This window comes from Vanellus vanellus (assembly GCF_965231255.1).
Source record: "Vanellus vanellus genome assembly, chromosome: 2".
In the NCBI taxonomy this organism is placed as follows: domain Eukaryota; kingdom Metazoa; phylum Chordata; class Aves; order Charadriiformes; family Charadriidae; genus Vanellus; species Vanellus vanellus.
The window spans coordinates 114,034,462-114,052,774 of NC_138906.1; the positions used below are offsets into that span (position 1 = coordinate 114,034,462).

Consider the following 18,313-nt stretch of genomic DNA (forward strand, 5'->3'; position numbering starts at 1 on the left):
AAAATTCAGAAATGCTGCACCAAGGCCTGCTCTTTTCCTCATTTTCCCTCACACTTGAATTATTATTTTATTTTTAAACATTAACCACAAGGAGGAGGTGAATTAGAAACTGTCACATACAATAAGCTGAATCTCATCTCCTCTATGATACAAGATACAATATTGCAAAATTCCTACTGTTCTACTGTTACCCAACACAAAAGAAACATTAGTGTATTCCCTTCATTTATGTAGTGTCAATAGGATTTATACAGCCCTACTCATAAGGAAAGTAATTGTTCATTTTTAACAGACAAAGCACATGGTTATTTGTCTTTTCTTTTTATTTGCTTTTTGTAACCGTTGCAGGAAGAAAAAAGGTTACTGGTGTAATGGACAGTACTCTAGAATGAGTTTTCTGTAGTTTACAAAAATATTTCTGAATCCTAAAAGAAGCAATGATTTGGTATCTTCACGGACAGCAACTACTGTGCTGATTACACCATACATACAGTATTACCATAGCAACAAATATCTCTGTTTTCATGGGTTTAAAAAACCACAAGTCCTAAATCTGCTTTTGCTCAGTTAGCCTCTCAAATCCTCTCTTTAAGTTTCATTTGCAACAATTCCTATTGTATATATCATCATGATTACAACTACTTCTCATTGCATTTGTTGCTGGTATTTTTTCCTTCCTTTTTTTTTCCCCCTGCTACTTGACTGCCTGAAACTATCGCCATTCTTGCTTTGCTTCTCTTCCATTCCTGGTTCTGTTTGCCATTCCCTATACTCTTCTGACAGACAGTAAGGAGTCCAGCTTCGTGAGCTTAGTAAAATTTATTAGCTTAGGCTTGAGTCCATTCCTCTTATTTGTGTCACTAGTAGGGGCTAAACTACATTAACTGAACAAGAGTTCCTCCTTCACAAAAGAAATTCTTATTGAACAGAAATAGTTTATTTTTTAAAATGATAGATAAAAAAAATCAAGCTACAGATACTGTATAGTGGCAAGAGGATGATAATACATTTAAAAAAAAGTTAAATTAAAGGTATTTTTAAATAACAGCACAAATAATACACAAATACAAGGAAATGAAAACAGAAAGCATAGGATGTTTCCATTTTCTTCACCACATGATCAAAATTAAATGTGAATTCATTCAATTCTTGACCTCAAGCCAATTATGTCTTGAAAAGAAAACTGCTTTGGAAGTTCACTAAAACTGAATATCACATACTGGATTATTAAAGCAGAACCATCCCAACTATGACACTGAGACACAGCAGTACTTCCATTACGTTTCATGTGCCAGCTTACTATTTCACAACCCCTGTGTGAAATACTTTTCAAACAGACATAAATTCTTTAAATATTTGAGAAAAAAAAAAAAAAAAGTACTTTTCCTAAAGGGTAGATTTTTTTATTTCATAAGATATCACTATGGTCCAGAAATGCAAACTATTCAACCCACGATCACAGGGGTTCTGACCTGAAGAAGTGATTTTACCTACATTTTAACTTCATTTCCATTTGCCTGCAGTTCAGTGCCATTTCAACTTACGTTCTAAACACAGTCAACAAACATTTGGATTCAAAGTGAAAGTGTGGAACACGAGCAGGTTCTTCCAGGGAAAACTAGATCTGTCTGTTTTGAGTTTCCTTCAGGGCATTTTCTTAATGCAATTACTGGTTTATCAGGCAGTCTTGATGGCATATTTCAAATCACCAGAACCCTAAATTAAAAGTTAAACTACTTACATTCAAATTATTCTCCTCTGTCACAACAAGCAGTGCCATCACTTTTCATCTGACAAACAGGCACAGCTGTGCTTTTTCTCTAACAAACTGATCTATTTCATGCTTTTCAATAAAACATAGAATCTGCTTCCTACTAAAGAAACTTCTTGGCATGTAACGAAATCAGATATTCTGATTTTATGTTTGTATACCTTTATGTTTGGATGTCATTCCTGCACATCCATTATCAGTTATCAATGTCATAGGTTGGTCTATGTCTAGGTGGAAGGGACTTTTAAGATCATCGAGTCTGGTAATTTACTGGTAGACAGTAAATTATCCATGGCCCAGCAATGTGCCCTTGTCGCCAAAAAGGCCAATGGAATCCTGGGCTGCATAGGGAAGAGTGTGGCCAGGAGGTCGAGGGAGGTCATTCTCCCCCTCTACTCGGCACTGGTGAGGCCACAACTGGAATACTGTGTCCAGTTTTGGGCTCCCCAGTTCAAGAGGGACAGGGAACTGCTGGAGCAAGTCCAGCAAAGAGCAACTAAGATGATTAAGGGCTTGGAGCATCTGCCTTATGAGGAAAGGCTGAGAGAGCTGGGACTCTTTAGCCTGGAGAAGAGAAGGCTGAGGGGAGGCCTTATTAATGCTTACAAGTATCTAAAGGGTGGGTTGAAGGAGGATGGAGCCAGGCTCTTTTCATTGGTTCCAAGTGACAGGACGAGGGGCAATGGGCACAAGTTAGAACACAGGAAGTTCCGTTCAAATACATGGAAACAGTTCTTTACGGTGAGGGTGACAGAGCACTGGAACAGGCTGCCCAGGGAGGTTGTGGAGTCCCCTTCCCTGGAGATTTTCAAGACCCCCCTGGATGCAGTCCTGAGTAATGTGCTCTAGGCAATCCTGCTTTAGCAGGGGAGTTGGACTAGATGATCTCTAGAGGTCCCTTCCAACTCTGATAATTCTGTGATTCTGTGTGATTCTGTGAGTCCAACTGTTAACCTAACACCGCCAAGTCCACCACTAAACTATGTCCCTAAGCACCAAGTCTAGCCATCTTTTAAATACCTGCAGGGATGGTGATTCAACCACTTCCCTGGGCAGCCTGTTCCAATATTTGATTATTTGCAATACTGTTAAACTTTTCCCTCAAACATTTTTTTCACCTAAAGGAACTAAAAAATTTTCTCCTTAAAGTAAAAAAGGTAAGCATTTTGACAGATCTACAGGCAGAGTTATAAAAAGTTAGGATTATCTCATAAAAAAAAAAAAGTGGTGGGAGCTACCTACATATTTCTTAATTAGCCAGTATGTATACAAGTTAGCTGACTGCTATTATAGCAAATCAACGGGGCACAAGACTGAAATTCTGTGAGGATATTACTAGTAGATGGGTTAATTTCCAAGATATTGCATTTATCCTTGAGCTCTAGAATGCATTTGCATTTAAAAAGCAGGGGATCTAGCATAAGGCAATCTTCTCAACTACTTCTGTTCTTCTTTATTTCCCATGTTTTATTTCACCTGCAGAGGAAAAAAAAAAAAAACCACCACCAAAAAAAACCCAAAACATCCCTCTCTTTCAACAGGGATTTACTCCAGATTGGGAAACAGCGAATCAACTGAACAAAATTTCTGCTATAAATATTTGACAAGAGTGCTTCAGAATGCTTTGCTAAAATTAAACTTATGAAAATGACAGCTAAGGCTACATCTACATTAGCAAGAAGTACAGAATTATCAAGAGCGGATCTGTAGAGTAGAACAGCTGGTAACAAAAATTCAGAATTTAAACTAGTCACATTTAGCAGTTGTGTTCTGGAGTAGTTCCAGTGCAGTCCCATGTACCAAACACACATTAAAGGTTGGAGCACATTCAGCACATTCCTGAACATATCTCTCAGTTTGAAACAGGAGGAATCAAGCTCTGAAGCCACTGCATAGAGGAAACTAAACTACAGCAAGGAGAGACAAGGATAGTCACTCTAAAGGTGTACTCCTCATGCAAACTAAGATACTGACATAGATTTCATCTTAGTGATCTCCTCTCTCCCACCCCCAAGACTTTGTCTCTTCAAGTTTATTTAGAAATGACTGGTATGATCTAGATCTTAAAGCTATTAAGAGTCTATTACGGAAAGGAAAAAAAAGTTGGTCAATGAGTATGAGAGAGACCTCTAAGAACAGCTGAACTGAGGGAAAGGCAGGCAAATGCCAACATTACATATTCTGTTCAGAGAAAGCCAGCTGGCCAACCCGTATGTACTTACTGGCTAATTAAGAAGTATGTAGGTAGCTCCCGCCTAGCCATGCCAAATGTTATCTGTATTCTGATGGGAGTGTCAAAGGCAGCTGAAGTTAATGCAATGGAAGAAAGGGAATGGGTGTAGCACAGAGGACCAAAATCCACAGAAAAGTGGGCTTTTAAAATACTGTAAGAAGCAGAGTTTAAGCAAAAAGATATTAACAAAAAGATGTTCATTTAACTAAGTTTAACACTCTTTGGGTTCTTTTTCTTCTTATCAGGAAAGTGCAAATGACTTCAGTATTTTATTTCACAGCAAGAGCATCCTTCAGCAAAGAACTTAGAGAAGTGATTTCTTTCCAAAAGAGAGGTTAAACTCCAGCATTACTAGTGCTACATGAAACTTTGTGACGGGAGATGTAGCGGCGTTGTCAATTTTTTCTCTTCTTACAGAACTCAGTGCTTCTGTACAGCTACTCACATACTGCTATACAATGAAACAGCTCCCAGTCAGACCGCAATGCATGTGCTATCAGATGAGCATCTACCTTTTGCTTACAGCACCCTCTAAGAAAAAAGGGCTCAAGATGAAACAAGAGATTATTTGGGATATTTTGGTTAGAGGCTGTGTACATGCTAAGAGTTTGGGACAGCGGGGAAAGAGGCCATTCAGGTACAACACACAGTAAGAGGGTTGTAAAATCCAGTAGTATCAGAGCGCTGGGCTTTTCTGGCTTGGGAATTTAAACACTGTGTATGCAAAGAACATCTATATTTTTACCTGATATTTTCCACACAGAAGTATGCCTGTGAGAAATAAAGCATCAGATCAGCTAAAAGAGAGAATGCAACTGTGATGAGGAAGTAGCAGAAAGAGAAACTTGAGAGGACAGGTAAGAAGCAATTGTGCTTGGGAGGAAACCACAGGAGACTCTGTGATCAACAAAGAAGAATTTTTTCCTGAGAACATGGAACACAAACCAAAATTCTTTAGTCTTGCCATTCCTGTGGCCCTGTAAAAAACACAAGCGTTCCTCCTCCTTTTAATTTTAATGGAGAATGACAAGCTTACTACAGTGGTGAATTTTCCATTACCTCCTTGAACAGGCACACTTGTAGAAACGAAGTCTTAAATACTGCTGATGTCTCATGAGAATGCCAAATGATGGTAAAGGACGGGACATTGCCCAGGGCATGCACTTAATCTCATTAGAACGTTATACAAAATACTGTTCTGAAATTTCAAAATTTCAGAGTGACTGTAGCCACAAAAATATTAGTCTTTGTACCAAGATCTTCACTGCAGAGGACTATATAAACACAGCTATTTATAGTAATTGCGGCACTTTATTTGATCTTTACAATGAAGACAATGAAAGGGCTATTAAAGGCTTCATTTGAGCAAAAATAGTTTTAGGTTTCTAGTGCAGAGTCCTATGAAAACAGTGTTACTGGATCCCCCCCCCCCCCAAAAAAGACTTCCTCCCAATCATTTAGCAACCAAGGGTGCTGCTGGAGTCCAGCATGCATGTTAGTGCTAAGTAGGATTACTGAACAACTTAACTCCCAGGGTGCTAAAGTCAAAGTTGAGTAGGTATGAGATCTGTACAGTAAAACATTTTTTCCAAAAGCTGATAATACATTAGACATATGCAACTGTAATGGACTAAACATACACTGCAGTACATCCCTACTGGCAAGCCTGCCTCCTGCTGCAGGCTAGAAGCATACTTTCCTTTAAGCCTGTACAGGACAACTTATTTTGCATAAGAAAAGACTAAATAAGAGGCTATTTGCATACGTTATATTATTTAAAACTAAACTTTTACCATCACCACTTCCTGTATGTGGTATGCACTAAAATACCATCAAATATAATGGACGGAACAATTTACCAGGCACTTTTTGCCCTGCAATCCATGGTCTCATTGTACTTGCAATTCAGTTCTCCAGCATTAACCAGCAAACAAATTACTAAATACTACTGGCTTTAGGCAGTACATCAATTTATGTCGGAGAGAACAATGCCTGAATGATACATGCAGTGGCTTTTACAGATGAAAGGTAACAAGAACATTTTTATTTGTTAAATATTCACAAGCTCTTTTCACACATGACTGCGACAGTTCAGTCCATGCAGACTCCAGTGTCAGAGTTACGATGAAAGAACTAAGCTCCAACACAGTCTCAAACTAATGGTGCCTAAGGCAACAGTCAGTTGCAGTATTAAGTGCAAATGCAGTACCCAGCATGGACATGAGTCACAAATTTGGCAGATTTTACAGCATTTGATGATAAAATATGACAAAACACTTTTGGTCCAGAAGTGAGGAATTCTTTCTTATTACAATGTTCCTTTAAGACTTGCACAATACTTGAAATGACTTTGTGCCTTGAACACACAATGCTGAGATTGGTTCTACTCCGTTCTTTGCTATACCTATTGTGCAACCTCAGAAAAAATGCCTTACCTCTCCCCTGCAGCAATTCTCCCTACCAGATTCTAGATGATACGCTAAAAATCAAAGAAAACAAAACAACAGCTTAACAAACACACTTTTCAGGAATATATGCCATAAGAAAACTGGGATATGTGTTTTTGGAGACCCCTGAGATCCTACTAGACTCTCTGTCCTATCAGAGAGTATTTCTACATTTTAATTTAAAATGTTTAGCTATGCTAAACATATACAGATTACAAATCTTTCTGTACTAAGAAAAAAATAGTATTTGAACACTTTTTTATAAAGGTGTCCTTGAATAGTGAAATAAGAATGGGCAGTGACTACTCATAATCTCCAGAACAGCTTTTAATATACTTTGAAGTACCTACTCATCGCATGCCAGACTACACTACGCAGGGCTAGGATGAAGTCTCTAAAAAACAGCCGGCACAGGCAGCAAGAAAGATTTTCCAATACTTCAGCTGGAACTCACCACTACTTCCTACCAAAATAAAGAATGTATCTCATAGTCTAGGAATTTCTACTAGGAAAGGCAAAAAATGAGAGGATATACAACTCTTTCCTATGCAGAAAACACGCAAGACTCTCTGCAGGGGTTTTGCTGCACTTGCCTATATATGACCTTGGGCTCCTACCCAGAACACCTTCAAATCCACATTTTAAGAGCCTGAGTTTACCTGTGCTTGGTTTCAAGTGTCAAGTTCCACAGATTTCACAATACTCTTCAATTTATTTTCCGTGCTAATAGTAGCACCTAGACTCGTCAACCTCTTTCTAACAAATACACTCTATTCAAGAGCATGACTGAACCTGGAGTTTTCTGATTGAGATTTAGTAAGGTGTTGGGGTTTTTTGTTTGGTATTGTTTTGTTTTGTTTTTTAACTAAACACACACTTAGCAAAGGAACTTCACTGCTTATAGAACTAAAGAATAGTTGAGGGACACCTGGAGGTCATCTAAGTCCCTCAGTTACCTAGTCAGACATTTTCAGCTGTCCTTGTACCTTACATAGACCAAGTTGAGTTTGTTACTTGAGCAGGAAAAAAGTGCTAAAAGAAACCATGGAAAATACCTTCCTACTCTTGACTGATTGTAAGCACCTATAAATCATGCAGCAGAGTTTTATAGGCAGCACACTGTGGAATATGAAAAAAAAAAACGTGACCCAAAATTTAACTTACAAAGTATGATTCACTGATTGAAAATACCACACTCAATAAGCCTTTGAGATTTGTTGCATGGATTGACTTGAATTTTTAAAGTATTACCAGTTTACAAATTACAGATAGACCATGTTTCAATAACAACTGCAACCGAGCAAGAGATTGCTCCTCTTTCATGTCACAGCTCATCATTAGAAATACACCTGCACTTCTTTCTTAATGTTTTCTTGCAACTACACTTATAATAAATGTCAACCAAGTAAGGACTGAAACTCCTATTGGACTAGCGTTGGACATAACTTGCCTCACACACTTTTAACTACAACTCCAAGGTCTAACTGTCAGAATGAAACCAACACACTGGCACTGATTTGCTTCTGAAATTAAAAACGAGACAAACCAAACAAGATTTTTAGGGTATCTTACAACTCTGATCTTATTTATACTTCCTTGGACATGATCAAGCAACATATTAATTTGCTGAACATACCTTTTAAGCTAATTTAGCCCTTAATGCTCCTGCCAAAATGTTTAACTAGCACTCAAGACAAAAAGTGGACTTCAGCTCTCTGTGATCATTCTTACTACTGACAAAGGCAAATTCTCACAGCAATTGAAGAAACTTGCTTCTGTTGCTGTGTGAAAATTCTTGACAACCCGGTGAACTTCTGACGAACCACTGACCAGAAACACACATAGCAAGTGGTTTCACTTGTTTCCAGAGAAAGATAATCTATTTGTCACTCATACCACAATTCCCTGCTATTTCAGCTTGCCTGATTTCCACCTTCTTAAAAGGATGAAAAAGTATACAGCACTTTCTTTAAAATTTAAAAAACATCCTAAATAAAAAGGAGGCCCTATCATGGACAACACCATAGACGTTACTATCCATAAATCAAAACTGGGAATAAGAAGGGTTAGGCTCCCCCTCCTTTCACAGATACTAATTTATTTTCACAATATTGCTGGAAGATGAGAATTCATTATTTCCTTCATTTTACAGATGGCAACTTAAGTTCACAGAAATAATGAGGTCAAGGGTTTGAGCAATTTGGCATACCCATAATACATTACAGACTTTATTTTTCAGATTATTTCATGTTAGATAGTACTTCATACTTGGCAAGACCATAGCTACTAGTGACTTCAGTTTCAACTTCCTCAAGTAACTGTTCTTCCCCACCACTGCAGAAGGAAAAAGGTAAAACAATCTCAAAGCAGTTATCCACAAGTGAGGAAAACACTCGGCAAATGCTCATAAAAAGCCTGTACCTTACACAAATGCCAGAAGACACTGAAAATTGGTAATTTTCAGGGTCAGTACACAACTTTCTTCAACATGGGACCCTCTTTTCTCTTCCTGCAATCTCCTCCTAAGTTAGAGAGCTGATCTCAACTTCTGCAATAGGACCTCTCTTGCACCAGTATTCTGGACTGCACAACTGCAGTTTATCCCCAGAGATCCACCCCATTCATTATTTAAAGTGGAGTCCCAACCAAAGATGATCAACTCGTGATCCCATTTTCTATCAGCAGAAGGGCAAATGAGCAATGCTACTCTAATATATGGCAGACAGCATTTCTGACAAAGCAGAACATAAAGGTTAAGTGTCATTGTAGTATACAGCAAGAAGGTGTGCAAATACAGACAAGAAGAACTTGCTGCACTTCTTTTGCAACACACTCCCATTTCCTTCCTTTAGAGAAAGTAAAGTTTCCAGTCTCAAATAGATTCTAAGATCCTCCCACTCCAAATGTCACTCCGCACATCAAGATTCTGATAAAATAAAAACAGCTTTGTTGATAACAGACTTCTAAACTTATATGGAATTAATTACTGTTTATATCTTCCCAAGGCACTGAAAAACCATAAAAACTAACATTTTGACAAAATATCCTTGCAGATGCTATGCCAAACAATCTAGTCTTGCTTGGCATATAAGAGCTGAAAATTATTAACAGAATATGACAGAGAAAAAGAAACAAAAGGATGCCAGTTATCTATAAATGACCTTTAATGTTCTTCCACATAGATAACTGAACATGGAAGAACTAAAGAGAATGAGTGTGCTAAGCTCTACTTCTACTTTAACACCTCACAGTACTATACTAAATATTGAAGTCCAAGTATCCAAAAAGGTGTCATTTTCAAAGGAAAATTCATGGACTCCTGAAACCTGAGCAAACCCATCTGCATCAAGCCCCATCCAAAAGAAGACACAAAGAGACTGCACCCTGTAAGGTGCTGAGAAAAGGTATGAAACAAAAGAAGCATGGAGGGGATTAATTCTTTCGCGTTGACTCTTGAACGTCTCCTAGGACACTGAACACCTTTCTGGCTTTAAAAAAAAAACAACAACAACAAAAAAAAGCTATGGGAATTAATTTGTTCACATGTCATTTAGGGTGAAAAACAATGTTGACAAACATGGCCTGAACTGACAGGGTGGTACAATCCTGAAAACAGGCGAAGGGGAAAATGGTGCTTTGCAACAGGGATCCCAAAAGAAGATCTGATATAAACATAGAGCTGATACAGGGAAACACTGAATGAGAAGGCACCTGAAGAAACAAAAAGTAAGATCAAATACTATGATTTTTTTATTTTTTAACAGAAATAGCTTTTCAAGTCCGAAATCCTAAATGTTGTTTACTAAAAGAAATACACAAGGCCAAGGGACTGTCTTCACTATAGGTACTCTCTGATTTACACCTCAATCATACAAATATTTATATCCAGGATAAACTTTCAGAACAGAATTCCTACCAATTTAAGATTACAGAATTATACATTATTTCAGAGAAGCATTTGAGGGGCTGTGGGCTTGCTTAATAGTGAAGCATGTGGACTGGATACATATGTTACAAATGAACTTGCAAAATCAGTCTTAAGTAATTAATAATTTTCACAACCAAGTTGGAAAAATGATAATTTTACTAGAAAAACATAAAACAGTAAGACATTTGATATCATAATGGCATACCAGATTGCTCAAGAATGGCAGAATCTTCATCAATAAGCCACTACTATCTTGCTGTTAAAAAAAGGCAGATCATTCTATTACAACTATTTCTCTATTTTCTCATGTAATTTCCTCTTAATACCCAAGAAAAGTGCTGCATTCAAAGCATTTAAATTAATATTTTATGACAACACTAATTTTAAATGGAACAGTTTAAAATACCAAAGCTGGAAGTTTGTGGAACTTGTGTAACATCAACCAGATGACATTTTTATCAGGGAAAGGTTAGGAATTATTTAAAAGCAGAAAATTCTCTCCTCTTCTTTTGAAGATGCTTTTTGTGCCTATGGGTACATAACCCCTGCCACAAATTGGGAGGGACAAGACATAAGAAATGTATGACACTGACTCCCATTTCATTTGGGTAGGAATGGCTCCCATCATGACAAGAGGCATCATTCCTTCTGAGCCACATATACCATTTCTAGAGCTTTCCTCCATGTGGACCAGTAAGGAACTGCAACCAGTGACAGAATTCAAGGTGAATCTGAAGAATGTTTGTCAGTATTGTCTTGTTCTCGAGTGCATTTCTCTACTCTCAGATTAACCCTTTGTCTTTTCATGGAAGAGACTTGCATTATTGTTTTTACATAGGGCTGGCTGTTCTGCAAGGAAGCACTGGAAAAAAAAACAAACAGAATGATGAGAGTACAAATACAACCGGTTGCATAAATAATTGTTTTTCTCCTTGAAAGAAATTCTGCAAGGTCAAAAATATCGTAAGTTTCTTTTCAGATATTATCATTATTGAAATGATAATTTCTGAAGAAATGCCTTATTAATATACATGCTTTAGCTACTTTTCATATTTCTCCTTCAGCAGTAGAAAATAAGGTTGTTTCACTTTCAGTTTCTCACTCAACAAGCTTACTCTGAGTTACAGGCACTGGAAAACACTTTTTTCGCCTAAGTTCCAGTACAAACAACATAGAAAAGACATTCATGTATTTGTCTTTTCTTTCTTAAAAACAGATATAAGAAACTGCATCTTTAATAAGCAAGATGAAGTACAAAGACATCTTATTTATGTAACCAGTTAATTATTCATTTAAATAAAAAAAAACACCAACCTTCATTAAGAATCTGTACAGCAGAACTTAACAGAATGCACCACAGCTTTACAAGACTACCACACACAGGCAGTTCAAGAAGAATGCATCCTTTGACTATTAAAAATTAAATTAGTCAGGGAAAAAACATTACCTACAACAGCTGAAAAACATTTTCTTTTCTCTCAAATACGGAACAGAAAAGTTTGACAGTTTTACAATTTACCAAGCCTTGTGCAACATGGAATCCAAATGGACTAACTAAAATCAAAACTTTGTAACATTTTACTCACACTACTGCGGTGAATTCCAGGTTCAGCTGGTCATGCCTATAAGCAATCTGCTCTAGCTGACCCTGCTCTCAGCAGGGGCATGGACTAGATGACATCCAGAGGTGCCTTCTAACATCAACTAGTCTATAATTCTGTCCCATGTATTAAAAATGCAGATGTACTTTACCTCAGCAGAAGCATGCCTACTGGCAGTTCTCTCCTCCTGCTGATACATTCAACGTGTGAAAAGGTTTAAGTCTTCTATATTCTCCAGCAACTTACGTTATGTAGTCAGGACAGCATTTATTCCAACAAAGACTTACTTATACAGGTGACTAGAAGAACCTGTGTAGCTTGTGAGTACTGATGTCATACTCAAGGTAAATCGTATCATTAAGACAGCTGCATAGAATACAAACATCATATTCCTACCGAGGGACATACCTAGCTGTCGAAATAGACACTTACATGGAAAAACAATCTCACCTCTTTACTCTTGAGAATCAGACATACATAAGATTCCAGAGTGCCTGAAGGGATCTCCCTTTATTCTGGATAGCCTCTCAAAATAAAGGAGATGATGCTTTTATTTCACAGAATAGGTTTCCTCTTTATAGGATCAAGAAAAAGTCATGCTTGCCCAGGAACTCTGGCTGTCAGAAGTCAAAGACACTTATTGCAAAATCCATTGGTCCTCCCTTTTAATCTGCAAGTCTAAAAAACTTGTATGTTCACAGGTGCTTCCTCTTGAGTCTTTTTTAGGATGAACTATGGGTTCAAAGGAAGCACCTGCATAGATGTTTAGCATAATATGACTCTCCCATTAAACTAAATGGAGAAGTGGAGTTGCAAGCTTCAGTTTTGATCTACTGGTTATTCCTTAAAGATGTAACTACGTAGATCTCTGTCAACTAAGAAAGACTATTCCATTAGCACAGTGCCTACCAAAGAAAAAATTAAAAGCTTTTCTATCAGCACTCTGCCAAACTTAAGACAAGCAACCCTATTGCCAACTAAGTTTAAATTCCTTCTGCAGGAATCTACATCCCCTCTGGAAACCTTCTAAAGATCTCCAAGACAAGAGATTTCAAATCTACTCTATACATTATTAATAGAAACTCAGTAATTTCTATTTAAATCTCCGTAAGTTAAAGATAATTTGCCAACTTAACACCAAGAAAATCCACAACTTATCTACAGCACTGCCAGAAAGAACATAACCTAAAAACACGCAAAGGCCCTTCACAGGCTAAAAGCAGATGAACTGCTAACACCTACTCACAGTCCTTCAACTTCAGCATGATTTATCATGGGTAAAACAGAGTGCTTCAGTGCTATCATTCACGAGTAAGACCTAAAACAGCAGATGCAGGAAAAACCAACCAAAAAAAAAAAAAAAAAGCTTCTGACTACGCTTACTTCCAGGTCCCCAACTGGATAATGAGGTTTTTGTCCTGGCTAAATTGTGAAGACATGCAAAATATTAAATGGCCTTTATTGCCACCTCTTGGCCATCGTCACATATCACAAAAGTAACAGAAGAAAATCATATGCCAGTTCCTTTATGGAAATATTTTTTTCTTTAGGGGAAAAAGACATAGTGAGGTAACAGATGGAGTGGAAACAAAGAAGAAAGAATAACCTAATACTTGTTTGCATACAAGTACAACTATTTAGAGCTGTAAAACTGCAGTGAGTACTGCACTTAACCTTCATTAATGTTTTACTATGTCATCTGGAGAATTGAAGGGACTCGAAAGCAAAGAGCCAGTTATTTTCAAGACGAAAAGATAGTATTTTTTAATTTATTTAAAAAAGGTAATACAGTTGTCAAGTAACCTGTCCCTTCCTGAAGTCAGAAGACGAATGGATTAGCATTGCTCATTCTAGAAAGAGAATATCACTAAATCATCTTTCAATTTTCCCTTATCAGTAAACTAGTAGTATGAAATCAGATTAGCAGGTTACTGAACAGCACAGAGCACCACAGAAAGCTGATTTCTCTCAGCGTTCTTTGTTGCACACAATCTTGAACTGAACACAAACAAGGGGAAGGTATTTCCACGAACCAGCTAAGGAAACTATCTATCTATCAGAGCTTGAATGGTTTGAAAAACCAGACACCTATTAAGTAGGACTAATACAAAAAGCTTTGAAAGAGATGGGAAACTACAGGAAATGTCTTAATGTAAGTAAGCTCATTTCTGATGCCATGAAGGATTGGAACTTTCTAAGATTTCTACCATAACAATACTCCCGGAAATGCAGTGTTATTTGGTTTCTGTTGCCTTTAATACATTCTGAAGCTCAGATAGGGGGAAAAAAGTGCTTTCTACCTCTGATGTTTTCCGGCCTCGTGAATGCAAGACATGGAACAAGAAAGTAATTGCAATATTCTTTATCTCCACCAGGCTACTAGCAAGTAGAAAGCACAATGACAGGGGCAGGGAAGAAAATATCTCAAGTCTTCCTTATCAGCTTGCATTTTTACTTTTTGCTTCTCACACAGATCGTAATTGTGTCTTTAACATTGTTAATGGCTGTTCTTAGCATAAACCAGTGTGAAACCAACCCTCTTGTGACTTTATCACTACCTATAGCACTTTGAGTAGCAGCCATGAAACTGAGGAGTGTTTATTCATTTGTTGCTTGCTAAAGATAAAAGCAGATACAAGGACACTTTGTCAGATCCAGGGAGATAATCCAAAAATAAGCTAAGGCAAAGTCATACTCTTAAGAGCTTCAAGTCTCTCTTTAAATGAATATTTAGGTTTATACAAGATGGCAATAAAGTTCCTCAACTGAATAGGTAAGATACAAAGTACAGCTCCATAAGCTTATGGAGGAACTTTCTAAGGCTTCTCTAGGTTCTGGAATAATGAACTTGTAAGAATAAAAACCTAAAGATGTTAGCAGGGCTCTGACTTCTGTTATTCTGTTAATAAAACTATTCAGTGTCATAACACAAAATGCAAGATAGAGTTTGTGCTAATATTTATTTCATACCATCTGTCGCTAGAGTCTAAGTAGAGTCTAATGATGTAGTTTTAAAATTATAGTCTGGTCTGGAGACTAAATGACCAATCAACATTTACACTACTCCAGCTGCAATAGAACATGGAAGAGAAGAAATACCGAACGTTCATCCCCAGCCCACCTTTTCATAAGATCAAATTTGTTAAAAGCAAGTTGTTCTGAGCGTGCACATTAACAGTGTGGTAGCAGGTTAATCATTACATATTTTGTGATCAATAGTTTTTTCCAGTTTTAAAAAGGACCAACTGGGCTAGTCTTCCAGACAATTTCATCAGCCTAAGATCATCTAAACATGGTAAATCAGTTCAACAAATAAAATTTGTTTTCATATATGTGTATGCCCAACATTGAGGAAGAAGTTCTAGCTCAGACATTTCTAGGTGTCAGTATTTCCACTAAAAGGATATCCAGGACTTTTCCATCTAGTTAAGTTAAAGCTGCAACAGTTTATGGGTTTTGTAGCAATTTAAACAGACACCTAATGGTGCAAAGAAGCTGCTGCTTGACACTATGATTGATGACCTCTAATTCAATAAACACGGTATTTAATACACCCAGGTATTCAATTTTCAGCTTGTTCTTTTAATCCTAAGGTAAGTGGTAACATAGTAGTAGCCCCTGCAACTGATGCCAAACAAACTGAAGCTTCATACAAGCACTCATTTAGCCTGCTTATTAAAAGACCTTTTCCTCAAAGAAGTTACCTATTGTGCAAACCTGCTGGAACAAACCATAAATGAACTTAAGTTTGTTGCACAGAGCGTGCTTTCTTACACAACATCTGTCCTAAGCTTTGCTGTCTGTAGTATTCAGAGTTCACAAAAATTTTGACTAATCCTTTGGGTGGAAGAACACACAGAGATTGCAATGGAAAGGCAGAAATCCTTATATCTGAAAGACTGAGCTGTCATCTTTGCAAAAGAACCAGAGGCTCTCTGGTCAACTGTCTGCACTTAGTGATTACCACAGAGAAGCCAGGAAATCAGAAAAGGGATTTGTATACTGTACACCAAAAAACTGACATCACTACAAGAAAAACATTGGCACCCCTTGATATTTTAGCTTACAAGATGCATATGGAAAAGTAGGAGTATTAAAGAGGGAAGGAAAAACAAAACAAAAAAAAAGACAGATAGTCAGGTAGACAGTGGGTCTACTATTCCCTTTCCAATGAACTATTCTGCTATACCTCAAACCCTGCAATTTTATTTGAACAGACAGTTTCTCAAGCTTGCACAGAAACCTACTGAATTCACACAGGGTGAGATTAAGGTCCCCAGGCTCATCAAGTCACAAAGTTAGCTGAGAGCCTGAGTTTCCACCTAAAGAATGAAGAAAAGCAAGTGACACCCAACATCTGCAGAAACCTCAAATAGTAAGAACAGCTGAAATGCTCACATAATTCTGAAGATCTATTACTCTGGGGACTCTTACCCACTGAACTACAGCAGACGATTACAGTGGAAGGAGAGAAAACACAGGATGCTTAGCTCTTCGCAGCTGCACAACACCTGTGGATAGCTCACCATGTCCCTAGAGTAACCTAGGTGTAAGGACCTAGAGTAACTAAGATGTGAGGGCAACCAAGCTGCCACCAAGCTGCCACCAAGCTGCATACTGGAAAATACCCAAACCCTTACTGCTTCAAACCTGGAGAGTAGAAGCAAACCCTACGTCCAAATCCTGATGTGTCAATAACACTGAATTATTTTATTAAAAAGTTAATGATTTCTTATAGACATCATGATCTCACCCTTTCCTAGCATTCCAAGATTAAACATTTCTTTCCTGGAACATAAGTACATTTGGACTGTTCTGCATCTGTCTGATAGCTTTTTGTTCCTGCAGGCATCACAACTTACTTGTCGTCATTAAAGCACTGTTTTATCCTATAAACTATCTTGCAATTCAGAGGTATAAAATTCAGATTTTCCTCCACATCACACAGCCTGCAGAAGAAAAGCATAGAACACAGCAACCAGCATCCAGGCAATTTCCACATAACCTCTAGATGATGACACCAAACTACTCATTTTATTTGGGAGTTTAAATTAAAAAAAATAATAATCTATTCATTTATTAGCTACCCAGTACTTAAAAAAAAGGCAAAAAAGACAATATTAGTAATGGTACCTAGAGAGTCAGGATAGAACTAGAATGAAGAACTGTGCAACTGAGCCTGGCATTCTCTCATTTCTTGTCCTTCCTTTGTTGCCTTAGTGTCACCTGTGCTGTGCGAGGTTCTGTGCTCCACCTCGGCGGCGGCTGCCTTGCACTGGCAGACTTGAAACGTATCATTCTGCAAAACAACCGGGCACCCTTCGGCGTGTAACGGAAGGCGCCAGAAACGCCTCACCTGCTCGCCCCGGGTCGCGATGTGACGAGGGCAGGTTACCTCGGCGGGGCGGCACGGCACGGCCGAAATCGGCGCAGCAAGTCCCGAGGCTGCAGGGAGCTACCGAAATTCCCGAAACGGAGGCGGGGCAGCGGCGTGTGTCTGTGTCTGTGTGTGTGTGTACACCGCCATGCCACGCTCGGCACCCGCGCCCCGGCCGCCTGTACAGCCCCCGCCGCTGCCTCCCTCCCCACAGCCCCGGCCCTGCCTCCCGCCGCAACCGCCGCCCCGGCTCCCGGTACCCGGCCGCCGGCGCCCCCCCGGCCGCAAGCGGGCCGCGCTCCGGACGGCGGGGCAGGGGCTGGGCTCGGCGTGCGAGAGGCGCGGCCGTCAGACGGTGACAGCGGCAGCCATGGCTCCCGCCGCGGCGCTGACAGGCTGAGAGCGGAGAGCCGCTGCCCGCCGCCGCCGCGCCCACCCCCTCGCCCCGGCACAGGGCAGCACGGGGACAGGCCCTCCGCTCCACCGGGCTGGGCGGGAGGGGCGCGGTGCCCGCCGCCGGGGAGGGTTGAGCAGCGGTTACACACACGCACACCCCCGCCCCAGGCGGGCACGGGGTGAGGGCTCCCCAGCCGCCCCAACGTTCGGAGACAGGGGGGCGGCACCCCGCGGGCGAGGGCACCGCGGCAGCGGGTGGAACCGGGGTTCCCCGCCGCGCAGCGGGAAGGGGTGTGGAGGTGCGCTCCGGTCCTTACCTTCTCCCAGGAGCCGGCAGCGGGACGCGTCCTCTTCCTCCTCCTGCCGCTTCCCTCCCCTCCTCTCTCCGCGGCAGTGGGGGGATCCGACAGGGGAGCGGGTGCCGCCCGCCGCCACCGGCGGTGCCCAGGGGCTCAGGCTCAGCCCCGGCTCCGGCCGCTGTGGCTGTCGGGTTTGAAAACACCCCTCCGCCGCCTCCTCCTCCTCCCTCGTCCGCCCTCCCTCACCCCGCGCTGCCGTTG

The 18,313-nt window shown here is 39.8% G+C and overlaps 1 protein-coding gene across 2 annotated transcripts in view; it reads right to left on the reverse strand.

Annotated features, from left to right (window-relative positions):
• Nucleotides 1–18,267, reverse strand: part of ANKRD12 (ankyrin repeat domain 12) — a 66,888-nt gene extending 48,621 nt beyond the window's left edge. For both annotated transcript variants that reach the window (XM_082480124.1, XM_082480123.1), the window contains exon 1: nucleotides 18,071–18,267. The gene's annotated coding sequence lies outside the window, so the exon portion shown is untranslated. The remainder of the gene's footprint in view (nucleotides 1–18,070) is intronic.
• Nucleotides 18,268–18,313: the final 46 nt, after the last annotated feature.